General features: G+C 39.4%; 1 protein-coding gene across 4 annotated transcripts in view; it reads right to left on the bottom strand.

Annotated features, from left to right (window-relative positions):
• LOC135221846 (C-terminal-binding protein-like) overlaps window positions 1-11987 on the bottom strand; it is a 190361-nt gene extending 178374 nt beyond the window's left edge. For 3 of the 4 annotated variants that reach the window (XM_064259766.1, XM_064259772.1, XM_064259768.1), the window contains exon 1: window positions 11840-11987. The gene's annotated coding sequence lies outside the window, so the exon portion shown is untranslated. The remainder of the gene's footprint in view (window positions 1-11839) is intronic. The other variant, XM_064259767.1, reaches the window with a different exon arrangement.
• Between the last annotated feature and the right edge of the window lie 2273 nt (window positions 11988-14260).

Raw genomic sequence — 14260 nt, 5'->3', positions numbered from 1 at the left:
GTCCGTGCATTGGTTTGTTGTGCCAGTCCTCTGTTCTGTCTGTCTTTCTCCTGTCTCTGTATATTTCTGGGTCTTCGTCTACTTTTATTAGTCCTTCCTTCCCATGCACCCTTCCTTTAGCCCCAACCCTCGTCTTCACTGGTTTTCAGATATTGCCCCAGTGCTCTGTCTTCGGTGTTTGACGCAGTCCTCTATACTTAGTAGTCCTCTCCCTCCTTCCTTTCGTGTTATGTATAGTCTGTCCGTATTTGCTCTTGGGTGTAGTGCTTTGTGTATTGTCATATGTTTCCTGGTTTTCTGATCTATACTGCGGAGTTCTGCCTTCGTCCATTCCACTATTCCTGCGCTGTATCTGATTACTGGCACTGCCCATGTGTTTATGGCTTTTATCATATTTCCGGCGTTGAGTTTTGACTTGAGTATCGCCTTGAGTCTCTGCATATATTCTTTCCTGATCGTGTCCTTCATCTCTTGGTGTTTTTATATCTCCTCCTTCCATTATTCCCAGGTATTTGTATCCTGTCTTATCTATGTGTTTGATGTTGCTCCCACATCTGGTAGCTTTATCCCTTCAGTTCTCGTACTTTGCCCTTTTGTATGTTGACTAAGGCGCATTTTTCTATTCCAAACTCCATCCTGATGTCCCCAGATACAATCCTTACAGTCTGGATTAGGGTATCTATTTCCTTGATGCTCTTACCATACAGCTTGATGTCGTCCATGAACATCAGATGGTTGATTTTGTTGCCTCTTTTCTTGAGTTGGTACCCGGCATCCATCTTCTGTAGTACTTTTGTCATGGGATCATGGCTACTACGAAGAGTAGTGGGGACAGTGAGTCGCCCTGGAAGAATCCCTCTCCTGATATAACCTCTGCTAGTCTTATTCCAGAGCTTGTAAGTATTGTATTCCAGTTGCGCATTGTATTTTTGAGGAAGCTGATGGTGTTTTCCTCTGCCCCATATATTTTCAGGCATTCTATTAGCCATGTGTGTGGTATCATGTCGAAGGCTTTCTTATAGTCTATCCATGCCATGCTTAGGTTGGTTTTCCTTCTCCTACTGTTCTTCATTACCATTTTGTCTATGAGGAGCTGGTCTTTTGTGCCCCTACACTTCCTTCTGCAGCCTTTCTGTTGGTGGGGGATGGTGTTTGTCTCTCTAGTAATTGTATAGCCTTTCACTGATGATACCTGTCAGTAACTTCCACATTATTGGTAGGCAGGTGATAGGCCTGTAGTTACTGGCTATATTTCCCTTACTCTTGTCTTTTTGTACTAAGGATGTTCTTCCTGTGGTCATCCATTTGGGTGCATGGTGATTTGAGATACAATGCTGGAGTTGTTCTGCTATTCGTGGGTGTAGGGCCTTGAAGTTTTTGAGCCAGTATCCATGGACTTCATCGGGATGGGGCTTTCCAGTTTGGCATTTTCTTTAGTTGGTGTCTGACTGTGTCTGTCGTGATCTCTGTGAATCTTTGTTTTATTCTCCCTGTTTCTTCTTCCTTGACTTCCTGGAGCCATGTTGCACGTTTGTTGTGTGATACCGGATTACTCCATATGTTTTCCCAGAGTCTCTTACTTGGTTCGGCTTCAGGAATTTCAGGGTGGTTGTCTTCCCCTCTTAGTTGGCTGTATAGTCTTTTCTGGTTGGTTCCGAATAGTTTGTTCTGTTGGTATCCCTTATTCCTGTTCATGTACCGTTGGATCTTATGTGCTTTGGCCTTAAGCCTCTGTTTTACATCTTCTATTGTGTTGTTTAGTCCCCTCTCTTGTACTTTGTATTTCTCGTTGAGTTCCTCCCTGGTTTTCTTGCTTCTTAGCCTTTTTTCCGCCATCTCTTTCAGTTTACTCAAGTCAGATCTCATCACCATGATTTGCTTTTCCAGGCGTCTTTTCCAAGGAGGTTGCTGTTTTGGTTTCTGTTGGGTTGGTTGTGCTGGTGGTCGAATCCCCATCAGTTCTGCTACTAATCTTGCTCCTGCATATACCAAGTTATTTGTTTCTGTGATACTGGTGGTGTGTATTGTGCCCATTATCTGATTCCTCACTTGTTTTCTCCCTTAATTTCTTGGTGTTGTGGGCTTTCATGGAAGGGATTTTTGTTCTCTCTGTATCTGGCTCCATCCATTGTCTAATCTTTTCTACCCATTCCGTCCTCTCTGTTACTTCGTCGGTGTTTCTTCGTGTGTCGTTGTTTGATACCTCATCCTCCCTGTCATCTTCTGTGGCATCGTCTCTCAGTTCGTGTTCGTGTAATTCGTTGTCGTGTGACATTTCCCTTTCCAGTTCTTCTCTTTCTGTTGGGGAGAGCCAGTTGTTTTTCTTTATGTTCCTTACTTGGTCTGCCAGCCTCTGCTCTGTTTGGGGGGTGTTATTCCTCTCATTCCAGATGTTAACCAATCTTCTTCTATATCCTCTCTCCGTCGGGTTGCTTCTGATGTAGCATCTCCATATTTCCTTATTTTCTTCTCTTGTCCATTTCTTTCTTTTTGCTTCTGTAGCTCCAATCTCAGGCTGTTGATTACTTTCGTTGTGGTGATCAGTTGCTGGATGACGACCTCCAAGTACCTGACCGTCTTCCCATTCAATTGGGTTGAATACCTGGTTGCCGGACGAAGCTCCTCTGTTGCCAGAGGTTCCATTTACGTCGTTGTCGTTTATTCCTTCATTCCTTTCCATCATTGCTGAGTTTTGCTATTTAACCCATAGCTGGACCCTACCCCATCAGGGATAGGTACTCATTTACTCATTATTATTATTATTATTATTATTATTATTATTATTATTATTATTATTATTATTATTATTATTATTATTATTATTATTATTATTTTTAAGTAGATGAAACCATTTCATATGGAACAAGTCCACCAATTATTATTATTATAATATTAATGTTATTATTATCATCATTCAGTAGATGAAATCTATTCATATGGAACAAGTCCACCAATTATTATTATTATTATTATTATTGTTATATTTCAGTAGATGAAACCTATTCATATGGTAAACAAGGTCCACCCAATTATTTCTTGATTATTATCATTATTATTATTATTATTATTATTATTATTATTATTATTATTATTATTATTATATTCCGGTAGATGAAACCTATTCATATGGAACAAGCCCAACAAAGAATATTATGGTGCTCAAAAGGACAGAATTATGAGGAGGCAAAGGGATATACAGAAAGAAGAGACACCACTTATTAAAAAGAAATAATATATATATAAACATATAAAAATGCACTAAAATTCAAGAACAATAGTATTAGGGTAGTGAAACATAGATAAACAAACAGGTTGACAGATAGCGGATTTTGAACTGTTAAATTTGAATATAAGCATAAATTAATAAACTGATTGATTGAAGGACTTACGAAGGTGACACACTGGCGTCGCAATACCTAGGGTTCATCATCATACAATTTAAAATCACACCTATTAAATAAAAGATACGGAAATAGATAGATAGATAGATAGATAGAGTACAGAACATTAAAAAGAAGAGAATGACAAAATAAGCGATAATGTGTAAAAGGCAAAAATGGCAATAAAAAAATGAAATAGACAGAAAACGTACAAATACAGTGAAGAGAAAATTTAGAAAATAAAGACAATGGATGAAAGATGAAATAAACAATAAGAAAGCAGTGACAAACAAGCAAACGTAGTAGTAGTAGTAGGAGGAGGAGGAGTAGGAGGAGGAGGCCCATCGTTGTTTATGACCGTCGAATGTTTGTCACCAAATAGGTTCATCTGGAAAAACCGCCCAACCCACTTGACGCAAATACAATTAGGAGGCCATAAAATAATTTCTCTTGGGTCAGGTAGAATCGAAGGATAATTTTGGACCCTGAGAGAGAGAGAGAGAGAGAGAGAGAGAGAGAGAGAGAGAGAGAGATCATAGTAAAATTTTCCACTGTAGATGACCATGGTGGAAAAGGCAGTGGCAGAAATAAAGAATAGTTGAATACGGAGATGCGAAGAGAGAGAGAGAGAGAGAGAGAGAGAGAGAGAGAGAGAGAGAGAGAGAGAGAGAGAAAGAGCTTGGTAAAATATTAAATTAAATGACCACATTCGAAAGTGCGATGACAGAAGCAAGAGTGAAGAATGGTTGGATAAGAGTGAGATGTGAAAATGAGAGAGAGAGAGAGAGAGAGAGAGAGAGAGAGAGAGAGAGAGAAGTACGTCAAAATATATTTTACTTTCTCTCCACTCCTGGAGCGACAGTCGACTGACCACCAGACACAATTGTACTCCTTATTACTTACAGTTACTGCCTGGGTCAATAAACGGACTGAGGACCACTTTTCACGGGTGTGGGGGTTGGGGGTTGGGGCGGAACGGGACTGACTTGCTCTCTATTTAAGTGTTACCGGATGCTATAGGAGCAAGAGCCCGTGCCACCACAAGGCTGGCTTAATCTTAAACAACATTATGCCTAAATCACCTCCAACATCTACTTCTCTCTCTCTCTCTCTCTCTCTCTCTCTTTCAGAATCCCTAGACCGACCTGACTGGCAAAAAATAAATAAATAAATAAATAAATAAATAAATAAATAAATAAATAAATAAATAAATTCATTAATAAGCGGAAGGTAAACTCAACTGGGAGCGTACCTATGTCAGCACAGGTAACTTAGAAACAGGATTCAAAGTATAATAAAGCCTTAACAAGACCCTGCTGCTGACGTTGGCAGTTATGGAGAAACCAGGTCACATGAATCCACAGACAGGGTCACGTGAAGAATGGTTGGTCAGCGTCCATCAAATTCGGTGCGTAATCAGATATCAACAATGTCCGTATGTATACCTCTCTCTCTCTCTCTCTCTCTTTTGAGTACAAACGATAGCTCTTCTGTAAGAAATGACATTATTGTTATATTATTATCAATATTATTATTATTCAGTAGATGAAACTTTGGTGCGTAAACAGAAATCAATAATGTTAGTGCGTATACCTCTCTCTCTCTCTCTCTCTATCTCTCTCTCTTTGTTTTTTTTTTTTTAGTAAAAACGAAAGTTCCTCTGAACGAAATGACATAATTGTAGTATTATTATTAATATTATCATTATTCAATAGATGAAACTTATTCATATGGAACAAGTCCACCTGTTATTATTATTGTTAACATTACTATTATTCAGTACATGAAAGTTTTTTATTTTTTTATCTTACAAACTCCCTCTATCAGATCTTTGATTCAAACCAACTCGTTATAATGAATTGAATACAGAATTTAGGCCAAATGCCAAGCACCGGGACCTACGAGGTCATTCACCGCTGAAACGGAAATTGACAGTAAGAATGTTTGAAAGGTGTAACAGGAGGAAAACCTCAAAGCAGTTGCTCTAAGAAACAATTGTTAGAGAGGGTGGAAAGTCAGATGGAAGAGAGAGAATATGAAAGGAGGTATAGTTAAAGGAATGAAAGGGGACTCCGGCCCGTAGCTGAAACCCCTTATGTAAAGGAACTTTAAGTAATGCCTACAGTGCACCTCAAAAATATGCAAGGTGGCTGCAATCTTCTCTTGAAATACGCCTATATTTTGTGGTTGTTTAGTCTAAATTTAATGCTCTGACGATACACAATTATTTTCACTGTTACGGTTTTAAATATTTTTTATCGTTCTATTGTTCAAATTAAGCTAACAAAGAATCAACCGTGAATCAAGTCAAAGCAAGCCAATATCTTTTTCTTGAAGCGTTATCTTCCTGTCTCTAATATCTTGCTTGGTTATTTTTTTTTATCTAAAAGACTCTTGAAAAATAACAATGCATTACAAAAGAAAGAAATAAAGTAACAGAAAAAAATACAACAACCTTCAGAACTTCAGAAGTTAAAGCGAAAATGCAAAGTATTACTACCCTAATACTTTTTATCTATTAATTTTTTTTTTCTTTTTTAATAAGTGGAATCTCTTCTTTCTGTATTTCCCTTTACTTCCTCTTACTTCTTCTTCCTGATGAACACCTTAAGAATATTCTTTGGAAGTTTGAATTTCAAGTCAATGGCCAATTTGGTGGTTCCACATGAATAGGTTTCATCTACAGAATAATAATAATAATAATAATAATAATAATAATAATAATAATAATAATAATAATTGGTGGACTTGTTCCATATGAATAGGTGTCATCTACTGAATAATAATAATAATAATAATAATAATAATAATAATAATAATAATAATAATAATAATAATAATCGTTGATTGACAAAGTCAAGAAGAAAGTATCACTCATTGATGTCGCAATACCATGGGACACCAGAGTTGAAGAGAAAGAGAGGGAAAAAATGAATAAGTATCAAGACCTGAAAATAGAAATAAGAAGGATATGGGATATGCCAGTGGAAATTGTACCCATAATCATAGGAACACTAGGCACGATCCCAAGATCCCTGAAAAGGAATCTAGAAAAACTAGAGGCTGAAGTAGCTCCAGGACTCATGCAGAAGAGTGTGATCCTAGAAACGGCGCACATAGTAAGAAAAGTGATGGACTCCTAAGGAGGCAGGATGCAACCCGGAACCCCACACTTTAATATCACCCAGCCGAATTGGAGGACTGTGATAGAGCAAAAAAAAAAATAATAATAATAATCATCATCATCATAATCATAATTGGTGGACTTTTTCCATATGAATAGGTTTCATCTACTGAATAATAATAATAATAATAAAATAATAATAAAATAATAATAATAATAATAAATGAATAAACTAACTAATATCGTAAATACTGGAAGAAAATACTACCCCTATAAAGGAACAAAAAAATAAAAACGCCGTAACAAATAAATCCGTCACAGCACATACTTCCTCAAAGGCAAAGCAATGACGCCAACGAACGAAGTTACAAACTAACAACAATAACAACTAACCAACGAACAACACAACAACAACAACAACAACAATATCAGAGCAAAAGAGGGATTTCCCCTTATTTCGAACAGCGATGATGATCGAAGTTGCTCAACTTCTAGGGTGAGAACTACACAACTTCAAATTACTTAACTTAAACTTCGCCGTATAATATACTCTCTCACTCCCCCACAGCCACCCCTTTCAATCCTCCCCCTCCTCCTCCTCCTCCTACCGTAGCGAGAGGCCCTTCCAGTGCTCCACCCCAAGAGGAGACAACTATTAAAGCATTGCACAGGTTCACTTCGCCAAATCAGAGGTTTCCGGCTTAAGCTGAAGGCAGTGTTGATTTGTTATTCTGCAATAATTCTGTCTGAATTATTTTCTGATGGTAGGTGAACAACAACAACAACAACAACAACAACAATAATAATAATAATAACTAATAATAATAATTAATAATAATAATAATCTGTTGAATAAAATGGCATAATTCAGCGAATTAATCTTATATATGATTGCTTCTATTTTCGTTTTATTACTCGCTTCTCTGGGTCAGCGATACTTCTTAATAATTGGCCAATATTCATATTGGGAGAAATATGAATAATGCTGAATTCTCCCAGTAATAATAATAATAATAATAATAATAATAATAATAACCAGTTAAGAAATCTGTAGAAAGAGCTGTCTATACAGATGTCTCTTCAAGTTAAGTCTATCTTAGTTTAACCAGACCACTGAGCTGATTAACAGCACTCCTAGGGCTGGCCCGAAGGATTAGATATTTGTACGTGGCTAGGAACCAATTGGTTACTTAGCAACGGGACCTACATCTTATCGTGGGATCCGAACCACACCGAGAAATGAATTTCTATCGCCAGAAATAAGTAGTCTCTTCTAAATATGTGCATACATATACATAGCTGTGAATTTGTTGCTACATTTCAAAACTCGTCCCAATATGAGTATTTTTTAATAATAATGATAATAATAATAATAATAATATTAATAATAATAATATTAGTCACAATGTGATATAATGCTATATATATATATATATATATATATATATATATATATATGATAAAATTCGACAATTATATAAACGTTTTTATTATCTTCTGCATAGTGACTATATTTATAATTGGAATTTTATCAAACAATAATAATAATAATAATAATAACAATAATAATAATAATAATAATAATAATAATAATAATGGTCTCTCAGACAAGTTGTCTAATAGCACTACAGTTTACTGTACGCGTTGATGAATATCAGATTTGCATAAATCATTGTCATGAACGTCTATCATTTACATGGATTTGGTAAAGGTCCATGAAAGGAAGACGAAAATACTTAACAGTCTGAATTTTAAACTAGGAGAGAGAGAGAGAGAGAGAGAGAGAGAATTACACGAGTAATAATAATTGAGACGGTACAGCAACACCCGCGCGATTGCATAACTAGACGCATGAGAAAACGACTGGGAGGGGAAGAAGCGGGGGTGGGGGGAAGGGTTGGTAAAGAGAGTGGGGGAAAGGGGGAAGGAAATGGGAGATAATTGGGAAAGAAGTGCTGGGGAGGAGGGGGGAAAAAAGTGGCCGAGAATTGGGGGGAAGGGGGGAGGGAACACGACGTCCGTCTGTCTTGACACGCCACCACTACCGTCGCCACGTAGTCGTCAGGTCTTAATGGGGGCCGGGGGATGTTCAAGGGGTGTAGGGCGGGGTAGGGGGCTGTTAAAATTCCCGTTGAGTCAGCTTTTGCTCTCTCTCTCTCTCTCTCTCTCTCTCTCTCTCTCGTTTCCTTGTACTGATCCATTCTTGTGTGACCGAAGAACGCGCCGTTCGGAAAGTTCCCTACTATAGTACTATAGAATGATTCAACTTCTATAATCAATCGATCTAACAATAATTTCTTTCATTTTCCTTTCATAAAGTAAATGCAAAAAGTAGTAGTAAATGATTTCTCTCAATACAAGACCTTGAGGGAAAAAATGAAAATGCACGTCAAGTGCATTCATGTATGCATACTCTGGAAACGTATGTACGCTCGGAAAAAACCAGCGTACGTAAGCGATAAGTTTATAATGCTCCACATGAGCTTACTGGCATCTATTTATCTATTTATGGCATGATAAAAAAGATTACGGACAAGCGAATTAGTCAGAGAGAGAGAGAGAGAGAGAGAGAGAGAGAGAGAGAGAGAGAGACCAACTCCCTAATCTAGACCGAGCTTATTATCTTCAATGGCATTCAAGACCACAAGTGAACAATCAAATTACTTGTATCGCCACTATGATTATCAATGATAACAAAAATAACCGTCTTCATCACACTTGAGACTGAAATTTCTAAAATTCCCAATGAATTATCTTCACCACGTGTCAAATCACTAGACCTATAAGGCGTTATCACTTCATACGGTTCAGCATCGACAGCTGAACATATTCAAGTTATATATATACCTTAATAACTTCATAACTCAGTTCTAAAGAGCAATGGAATGATCTTAACACACTCTAAAGTACAACATCTATAGAAGTTAAGCATTTCCATTACATCTAAATTCAGCTGTGCAAGTTAACTCAACATTTATAGGCCTAAACATCTAAGTGATTATCTCCGGTATAAAGATTGCGAATTCTGAAAGTCAGATGAATTGTATTGAAAGAGCTTATTGCCACACGTTTTGAAAAGACCAAATTTCATCAACATAAAAAGAAAAAAAGAATAAAAAAAAAAAAAAAAACACCCACAGTACAGCGAGAAGGGTGATCTTTCGGGTCAAACTCACCCGCCAAACTTTCCCCCAACCTACCAACCACTACTATAAGGCTTGGGCCTAGAAACGACCACAGGATGACATTAATTCACCCCCCTCATCGCCCCCGAACAATGACGATGGGGTATTCACTCTATTTTCACCCAATCCATCTGACGGGTGTCACCAGTGACCCACAACCATTGCCTCCTCCTCCCCCCCACCCCCGATTACCCCTTTTTTGGCCCCTTCCCCCTACCCCCACCACCACCTTCCCCTCCCCCATTACCCCACCCCTTCCCCTCCCCCAACTCATACAATTGTCTTGGTAATCATTTTCTACGCTTGACTGAGCATTGTCGCTCTTGCCCTATTGTAGACCATTTGAGCTGATTAAATATTTGCGTGTTGCAATTTACGTCACAATGCTTCCTACTTTTCGGAAAGGATGCAAACACGCACGTACGCACACACACATATAAATATACATACATTATATCACTATATATACATATACATAGAAATACATACACATAATTATAAAAAAGTGGTTGACAAAGGCTTCCTTGCTGGTCCCTGGTAGCAACCTACCCGAGTCGAGTAACTACCAAATACACAATTCTCCATGAATATATTTATATATAATATATATGTGTGAACTAACTTCGGTAATAAAATCATTTACTCTGTAAACGCATTTTCCTCAACAAATGCGAAAAGCAATGCGTATTTTCTTCCCGAAATTCTATTGCAGAGGACTGTAACTCTCTCTCTCTTCCATTCATATCTTCTTAATAGGCAATTAACGTTACAGCTGCCTAACACATTATGACATACACGTTTGCGCATGAGTTATGTTACGTCCTTATACGTCTTGCCCACAATGGCTTTAACGCATTTACTTGAGAAAAAAAAATATAAGCACTTCAGTAATACACAAATATGCAAGACGGATTGAATGCAGATGATGGATAAATGTTAAGGAGTTCAAAACTTTAGACAATAAAAAAAAAAAAACTCACACGGACCCACAATAATCTCTGAAGGGGAAATGAGAAAGAGAGTGGAGGGCGGGGGAGGGGGGGTGGCTCTTCCTTGTGAGGGCTATCACTCTGTTGGGGGTTGTGGGAAGGGGAGGGGCAGGGAGGAGGTTCCTCCAAGGGAGATACTCCCCCTCCTCCACCACCACCATCACCACCACCGCGTATTTGGAATGCACTCCTGAAGAGAAAACGGGTTCTAATCCTTTTTCGCGCTGCTGTTGCTGTTTTTTTTTTCTTTCTTTTTTCTCGCTCTCTGCATGACTGCTGCCACCGTCGTGGCAGATCAATAAGGGAAAGTTCGTGACCCATATCTTTTAAAACTATATAAACACGGCCGCTGTTCATCACTGTGCATGCCTGGGAAAGCCTTTTGAGTTGATCTATGTCGTGAATATATTTATCTTTCATTATTTTTTATTATTATTATTCCCAGAGCGAAGACAACGAATGACATCCAATATCAATGTTTTTTTTATTATTATTATTTCATTTTTTTCGACAGACTAGCTTAAAAAATCTTTAATAATGTAGCCCATAATATACTTTACACAACGAATGACGTTCTGCTATCTTATGAGTCATACGATCATGCCGAATGATATCATGCGGTTATATTTTCTGATATAAAACAAATCAGCTCGGCAACACGCTGTGATTGCATATTCATCATACTACAATGCATAGTAATCATTCAACATTCGATTGAAATAAAGGCGCGCCCGTAACGACGGCAAAAAAAAAAATAAATAATGCCTCAGCACAATCCGACAGGTTTAACTTCGCAATGCTTATGCACTGCATCGTTGCTAAAGGCGGGCGGGGGCTCGTCAAAGAGTGAGGGGGGTGGGGGGAAGGAGTATAAGCTGCCAAACTTACACTTTCTTGAGAGTTGGGTGTGAGCAATGGAAGGTTGGGGGGGTGTGGACAAGGGGATGGGGTGGGGTGGGGTGAGGGGGGATCACCCACGCGTACAAGTTTACGCTGAGCCCTCCATAACTTGTCAACCTTGCGTCTCCTTCCCGATGCCGGTTCTTAATACAAACGGAAGAAGAAGAAGAAGGTGGCGGCGTCTGGGATGCCGACGATGTCGGAGGAAAATGGAGAGATCAAATTCTGAACAGGCGCATCATCTACAGACCTCTCTCTCACCTTCAGGGATGCGTCGATCTCCAATCGCTAATTAATCCCGGCAGTTGACGACGGTCTCTTAAATGCAAGCGTTATTACGAAGGCTAACTAGGTCAGCAGTTAAGGAGGTAGGTTCACAGTACACTTGCACGGACTTCGCTGAGCGCGTATTGTATGCCAGTTTGTGAGGTTCAGTGTGGCGGGTCTCGTTGCCACCACAATAATTTTCCCCTACAGAGTTAATCGAAACGTCTAATTAAGGTACGACGCAGAGTAAAGGTAGTCTGGGCGAAGTAGAATCAACTGCTACAATCACAAAGATATGTTTAAGTTACTGATACGGTTAAATTTAATGAATTCCGATGTAAAATTCCCCCTTTGACACTCTGTGTGGGGGAGTTCTGAGATGGGAGTCGAGAATAGGGGGGACTAAACAGGAGGACAAAGTTAAACTATTGGCGACCCAGGTAGTCTTTTTACATTTTCTCTCCTTCGGCGTCTTTTAACGCGATTCTAACAGAGGGGACTCAAGCATAACCCTTCACTCTACCTGTAAAATAATCACCACGACGCAGAAGCCATTCCCGATTCCAAGAGAAAATAAAAAAGGTGCGAGAATGGCAACACTCCCTGGGCGGCGTGTCCCTCCCCCCTTCCCCGACCACTGTTACGTGAGCGATGTTGTTCACAAACATGCACTCCAAATTGCTTCGTTCGGTTTCTTTGATTGCTTAGGACACACCACCACACCGTTTCGTTCTCATTCCCACTAATACATTATTTGAAACGCCGCCGAAAGTCGCTTTGTCCGAGAAAGTCCGTTTGGACCTGGATTTCTGCTCTATCATTCCGCCGCTGATTTTGCAATTACGGAAAGAGGGAAGTTCGAAATATGATAGATGACATTTCTCAAAAGGATTGGGGATATAAGGAGACCTAATATGGGAGGTTCTGCACCATCATCTATGACAGCTAAATCCATCGACTTCCTTTCGAATGAATTGCTCAGATGAACTCTCTCTCATCTGATAAGGGAATTTGCCGTTCATGGTGTGAGAAGAAGAAAAAAAAGGAGCAGTTGAAGAGGCATATTATTAAAAAAAGAAAGCGTTAATGTATGATCATTGCAATATGTCGGTATGAGGGGCAGGCGACTGAAGCAGCTCCGCTCATCACCGCTAAATTCAAAACATTCCCAGAGCAGGCGGGCAGCGTGATCGCCTGCATTTGGCGGAAATTAATGTTTGCAACGCTACAATAGCTGTCTTGTGCTTCGTTATGACCGCTATCAGTTTTTTTATATCAATGACAATGCACAAGTAAGCGCGATAGATACACTGCGGGCTCTGAAAATCCTCGAAGCTACGAAGGGGCGAAAGCTTATTGATTTAAATACAAAGAGTGGAAGAGTTGCTCAAAGATTACTGGCAACCAAAAACTGTGACACACAGCGCTTCGCCGCGTGAGGGCCGGCATTGGCGGGTGAAATTCCGCCAAAAGTTTACTTATTACGCAAAATTTCTAGGTGGGAAGCGTCCCATCGGCATTTCGAGTGACTCCACGTAGAAATGACGATGAAATGCATTCGTAGACTCCGCCATAACGCGAAAAGGCGAGGCGGTCCCGCAACGAGAGGCGGTTTTAGCGCGAAGCGAACATTAGTTCGCCCAACAACTGGACTTGTGCAGTAGATTACTTGGAGCAGACTTCTCCCAGATCCACATGCACACCCGACAGACCGTCCGTAAGTTCCATTTTCCCGCGGCATTGCGTAACGCAGTCGCCCTTACCGCCACCCACACCCGCCCTTCTTGCAGGGACATCAGTTACCGAAAGGTATCTCGTGGACGGCCAATGTTTCAAGCTATTGAGACAAGTGTTTTATGAGTACTGCCGTGAATTTGATTGAGAAATGGGGCTTCCTCAAGAAGACTTGAGTGCTTCTTTCGCTGCCGTAGCATAATGCTATTCTTCAATGACACACCCGGAAAACTTAAAAAAAATATATTTAAAAAACTTCGGGGAAAAAAATAATCGGTGCGGATTTCTGAATTCCGTAATAAAAGAACATTTAATAACGGCAGACGAATCATTTTGAAAAGCGGGTCGGGTGCCTGGCGAGAGGAATCCCTCAAGTTTAAAACAAGGGACGGGTGGACAGCGCAGCCAATTCTGGTCCTTGTGACGTCTGTCCATAAGGCGGATCTTGTCCACTTTTTTTTTTTTTTTTATTCATCAGGCAAGCAGATATCAAGAGAAGAGATCTTTAGTTGTGCTGTGATAATTGTGCAAGTTAAAATCTATCACAAGTCTAGTTTTCCTCTCCTTGTCTATTTCGTTTGTTTTTTCAGTCATGGTTTTCGCAATTTTTTTTATGTCGCATAAAAAGCTCCGTTTAATACCACTCGATCTTTTAAAAACGTCATTGTTCTCGACCGAGAA

The sequence above is a fragment of the Macrobrachium nipponense genome, chromosome 3 (assembly GCF_015104395.2).
Source record: "Macrobrachium nipponense isolate FS-2020 chromosome 3, ASM1510439v2, whole genome shotgun sequence".
Taxonomy (NCBI): domain Eukaryota; kingdom Metazoa; phylum Arthropoda; class Malacostraca; order Decapoda; family Palaemonidae; genus Macrobrachium; species Macrobrachium nipponense.
Note: the sequence above shows the minus strand (reverse complement) of the source record. Positions and strands in the feature narration are given on the sequence as shown.